The following is a 6,000-nucleotide window of genomic DNA, read 5'->3' as shown; positions in this document are numbered from 1 at the left end:
TCCAAGGTGAGTACTAAGTCTCACTTCTTCCACGACACCCACTAGACATAAGTCAACAATATTTATTATTTTATATTGTTATATTTGTTATTTTTTTAATTAACTGAGCCAATGTGAAGCACACATGATTAACCTGAATAACAACTTGATCATATTGCTGTAACTCAAATCCTTCCTCTGGTCAGACACTCCCTGCTGTTTGGCACTCTCGCTCATTGAGTGGGATTTTCACAAGCCAGCAGTAGTCTAATTCTGCTCTCCATGCCTTCAGTAGGTAAAACTCCCCATGATTCCAGTGGGAACAGAGATAGGCCAATGTAGAGCACTTGTGAAAATCCCACTCGGTGTCTAAAATTTAGGCCCTAGACCCCGCAATTGGAGTCACATGAACAGACCCTCGGAGCAGTTTGGCGCCCCATTGACTTCAGTGGAATGCTGCAGGAACATATGGGTCTTCCTCGGGAGATCTGATTGCAAGATCAGAGCCTTAAAATGCAAACTCTTTGAGGCAGCTCTTCAGTATATGTTCTGGTGGTTCTTTAACACAGTAAGCATGCCTTTGGGTACTCTAAAAATAATACTAAGGTAGACTGGGGTGATATAGTTACTCTTTTAAATGGTAGCTTGAAAAACACTGAAGTAGGCAACTATTTTTAGCTAAAATTATACGTTAAAAACAAAAGTTAAGGCGGGAACAGGGTGTGGGGTAGGCAGTGGGGATCCTGTTGTATTAATTTTGATGAAATAAATGGGCCAAAGATATTAACATAACCACAATGTTAAACAAGGTCTGGGTTTGGTATATAGAGACCTCAGCCTGCTTAATACCATGGCAAACACACTATTAAAAGTCCTTTGAATCTTTTATTAAAGATACAGAACAGAAGGAAACGCATTTGAAATGTAAAGTATTAAGTAAGGCTTTCATTTTAACAACATCCTTGTTCCCTTTCCCTGCAGAGAGATTTAGAAGGAAAAACCTCTTCTTTGACAGTCTTGTAGATGTTGTTAAAGATGGTAAAAACTGGTCTTCTGGGGAAAAGAGAAGATGTTAGTTGAAATGGGCTGGAACGGTTGCAAAAGTTCAAACTGGTTTCATCTCAGGCAGTGTCGGGATTCAGGTGGAGCTGGTCCGGGTTGCGATGTCACCAGGGTCCCTCTCTGGCCCAAGTTGGTCAGAACATGTCTAAGGATTAGGACAAAAGGGTCTGGAGTCCTAGAAGATGGTGGGGGTGGCAACCATGATGTGAAGCTCACTCCAGTAGCCTCCATCTGTTCTTCCCTCTGATTTTTTTTTCTATTCTTCTCCCCACAAATTCTTTTTTTAAGGACCCCCAAAGGGAATGGTGGGTGGAATAGCCCATCCCCTCATTATTTTGTCTACCAATTATACCTAATATTCAACATGCCATTTTGGTTTGTTGATTTCTGGTTCCACATATTTTGTTTTTACCAACCATGATTTCAAATCAGTCCTTGAATCATATTATCATGGCCTTTTTGTTCAGACTAATTCAGTTTTTCTGTCTCCCTTTTGTTCCTTTTCCCATCAACTTTTCTTGTTATAGGTTATTGTATCATCTACTTTTTACAACTGATCTCACAATTAAAGTACATTTGTCAGCCCAATTATCACAACATCCCCCAGACATTAAACTGTGTAGAATTTGATGAGGTACAAAAGTAACTGTTAGCAGAAACACCAACCCAAGGACAGGTAGGAGTTGTAGCCTCATGTTTCTCTTGAGTGATTCTTTTTGTCTGATTAAAGGAGTGGCTTTGTTCAGAGCCAGAGGGTGAATGTGCCTGGAGAGCAGGGTGAAGAGTGAGAAAAATAACACCTATCTCTTATAATGCTTTTCATCTGTAGCTAACATGGCATTATCCCCATTATTAGAGATGAAGAAACAGAGGCACTAGGGGTATGTCTACACTACGGGATTAATCCGAATTTATATAATTCGAATTTTGGAAACAGATTGTATAAAGTCGAATGTATACGGCCACACTAAGCACATTAATTCGGCGGTGTGCGTCCATGTACCGGGCTAGCGTCGATTTCCAGAGCGTTGCACTGTGGGTAGTTATCCCATAGCTATCCCATAGTTCCCGCAGTCTCCCCCGCCCATTGGAATTCTGGGTTGAGATCCCAGTGCCTGATAGGGCAAAAAACATTGTCGCAGGTTGTTCTGGGTACAGCCTCAGCCCTCCCTCCAGGGAAGCAACGGCAGACAACCGTTTTGCGCCTTTTTCCTGGGTGAACAGTGCAGACGCCATACCACAGCAAGCATGGAGCCCGCTCAGCTCAAGACAGCAGTCATGAACATTGTAAACACCTCGCGCGTTATCGTGCAGTTTATGCTGAACCAGAACCTGCAAAACCAGGCAGCAAGGAGTAGGCTATGGCAGTGTGGCAGCGAGACTGATGAGGACATGGACATGGAATTCTATCAAACCGCGGGCCCCGGTGCTTTGGAGATCATGCTGTTAATGGGACAGGTTATAGCCGTGGAATGCCGATTCTGGGCCCGGAAAACAAGCACAGACTGGTGGGACCGCATAGTGTTGCAGGTGTGGGACGATTCCCAGTGGCTGTGAAACTTTCGCATGCGTAAGGGCACTTTCATGGAACTTTGTGACTTGCTTTCCCCTGCCCCGAAGCGCCAGAATACCAAGATGAGAGCAGCCCTCACAGTTAAGAAGCGAGTGGCGATAGCCCTGTAGAAGCTTGCAAAGCCAGACAGCTACCGGTCAGTCGGGAATCAATTTGGAGTGGGCAAATCTACTGTGGGGGCTGCTGTGATGCAAGTAGCCAAAGCAATCACTGAGCTGCTGCTACGAAAGATAGTGACTCTGGGAAATGTGCAGGTCATAGTGGATGGCTTTGCTGCAATGGGATTCCCTAACTGTGGTGGGGCGATAGATGGAACCCATATCCCTATCTTGGCACCGGAGCACCAGGGTACCCAGTACATAAACCGCAAGGGGTACTTTTCAATGGTCTGCAAGCACTTCTGGATCACAGGGGACGTTTCACCAACATCAACGTGGGCTGGCCGGGAAGGGTTCATGACGCTCGCGTCTTCATGAACACTACTCTGTTTAAACGGCTGCAGCAAGGGACTTACTTCCTGGATCAGAAAATAACCATTGGGGATGTTGAAATGCCTATAGTTATCCTTGGGGACCCAGCCTACCCCTTAATGCCATGGCTGATGAAGCCATACACAGGCAGCCTGGACAGGAGTCAGGAGCTGTTCAACTACAGGCTGAGCAAGTGCAGAACGGTGGTAGAATGTGCATTTGGCCATTTAAAAGGTCGCTGGCGCTCGTTACTGACTCGGTCAGACCTCAGCCAAACCAATATCCCCATTGTTATTGCTGCTTGCTGTGTGCTCCACAATCTCTGTGAGAGTAAGGGGGAGACCTTTATGGCGGGGTGGGAGGCTGGGGCAAATCGCCTGGCTGCTGATTATGCGCAGCCAGACACCAAGGCCATTAGAAGATCACACCAGGAAGCGCTGCACATCAGAGAAGCTTTCAAAACCAGTTTCATGACTGGCCAGGCTACGGTGTGAAAGTTCTGTTTGTTGAAAACCCGCCCCCTTGATTGACTCATTCCCTGTAAGCAAACCACCCTCCCCCCTTAAATCACAGCTTGCTTTTAAAGGAAATAAAGTCAATATCGTTTAAAAATCATGTATTCTTTATTAATTGATTATAAACATAGGGAGAAAACCGACAAGGTAACCTGGGTGAGGTTTGGGAGGAGGATAGGAGGGAAGTAAAAGGCCACTGAAAAAATTCAATATAATGACAGCCTTTTGGTTGGGCTGTCCACTGGGGTGGAGTGGGAGGGTGCACAGAGCCTCTCCTCCCACCCCTCGCATTCTTACACGTCTGGGTGAGGAGGCTATGGAACATGGTGAGGGGGGAGGGAGGTTATACAGCGGCTGCAGCGGCAGTCTGTTATCCTGCTGCCGTTCCTGAAGCTCCACCAGACGCTGGAGCATGTCCGTTTGATCACGCAGCAGCCCCAGCGCTGCAGCCTGCCACCTCTCATCTCGAGCGTCCCTCATGACCTCACGTTCACTGGCATCTTTCCTGTACTTAGATACCGTGTCCTTCCACTCATTCAAATGAGCTCTTTCATTGCGGGTGCATTCCATTATTTCTGAGAACATCTCGTCTCGTGTCCTCTTTCTCCGCCGCCTTATCTGAGATAGCCTTTGGGACGGAGGAGGGAGGCTTGAAAAATTTGCAGCTGCTGGAGGGATGAAAAAAAGGAGAGAAGTTTTTAAAACAATACATTTTACAGAATAATGCTTATACTCTTTCATGGTGAACAACACTATTCACATTACATAGCACATGTGATTTCAGTACAAGGTCGCATTTTGCCTCTTAATATTGAGTGCCTGTGGCTTTGCTGCCAGAGATCACAGACGCAGGTCCAGGCAATAGAATTCAGCTTGCATGCGGCCATGGTAAGCCAATGTCTTTCGGCTTCTGCGCCCTCTTTTCCCACATACCAAGCAAAGCCCGTTGACTGCTGCAGTTTTCCTGTTAAACTTCAGCAGCAGAAAACAAACTAACCCCCCCACCCATCCAATTCTCTGGGATGATCGCTTTATCCCTCCCCCCACCGCATGGCTGGTATCAGGGAAGATCCCTGCAGAAACCAAACTAACCCCCCACCCCCCCCCCTCCTACCACAAATTATCTGGGATGATCGCTGTACCCCTCCCCCCACCACGTGGCTGGTATCAGGGAAGATCCCTGCTAGCCAAAGGCGAAAAGCTCAGGGCCAATTCCCTTCCCCCCCCCCCCCGCTTGGCTAACTGCAGGGAAGGATTTCTTTTCAGCCACAGGCAAACAGCCCAGTAGGAATGGCCACCTCTGTCCCCTTAATTAAATTCCCGTATTTCAACCAGGTTACCATGAGCGATATCACTCTCCTGAGGATTACACAGCGAGATAAAGAACGGATGTTGCTTGAATGCCAGCAAACACTGGGACCATACGCCGCCAGGTTTTGTCATGCAATGATACCAGATTACTTGCTACTAGCATGGCGTGGTCAAGTGTCCTACCATGGAGGACGGAATAAGGATGCATTGCCCAGAAACCTTGTGGAAAGGCTTTTGGAGTACCTCCAGGAGAGCTTCATGGAGATGTCTGGGGATGGAGCGGAAATCCTCCAGGGACATGTTAGCAGACTTTTCCAGTAGCTGTACTGGCCATGAATGCATCCCAAGTCCTCAGTGCAAATTAATCATTAAAAAACGCTTGCTTTTAAACCATGTTTTATATTTTAAAAGGTAAACTCACCTGAGGTCCCTTCCATGGGGTCATGGTCTTGGGTCCTGGCTTGGGAGGGTGCTTCAGTCAGGCTGAGAAAAAGTTTCTGGCTGTTGGGGAGAACGGAGTGCTGTGTGCTCTCTGCAAGCTCGTCCTCCTCCTCCTCCTCCTTCTCTTCCCCATCCGCAGAATCCTCAGGTGTGGCTGATGAGATTACCCCGGCCTCGGAATCCACGGTCAGAGGTGGGGTAGTGGTGGCGGCCCCCCTAGAATTGCATGCAGCTCGGCTTAGAAGTGACATGTCCGCGGCTCTGACCCGGAGCAACCGTTTGCCTCCTTTGTTTTCTGATAGGCTTGTCTGAGCTCCTTGACTTTCACGCGGCACTGCTGTGAGTCCCTGTTGTGGCCTCTCTCCATCATGCCCTTGGAGATTTTTTTCAAAAGTTTTGGCATTTCGTCTTTTTGAACTAAGTTCCGCTAGCACTGAATCCTCTCCCCATATAGCGATCAGATCCAGTACCTCCCATACGGTCCATGCTGGCTCTCTTTTTCGATTATCGTCCTGCATGGTTATCTGTGCTGATGAGCTCTCTGTGGTCACCTGTGCTCTTCTGTGCTGGGCAAACAGGAAATGAAATTCAAATGTTCACGGGGCTTTTCCTGTCTACCTGGCCAGTGCATCCGAGTTCAGATTGCTGT

The sequence above is a fragment of the Trachemys scripta genome, chromosome 24, assembly GCF_013100865.1.
Source record: "Trachemys scripta elegans isolate TJP31775 chromosome 24, CAS_Tse_1.0, whole genome shotgun sequence".
Lineage (NCBI taxonomy): Eukaryota > Metazoa > Chordata > Testudines > Emydidae > Trachemys > Trachemys scripta.
The sequence above is the reverse complement of the archived record's forward strand: the minus strand, read 5'-3'. Positions refer to the sequence as shown.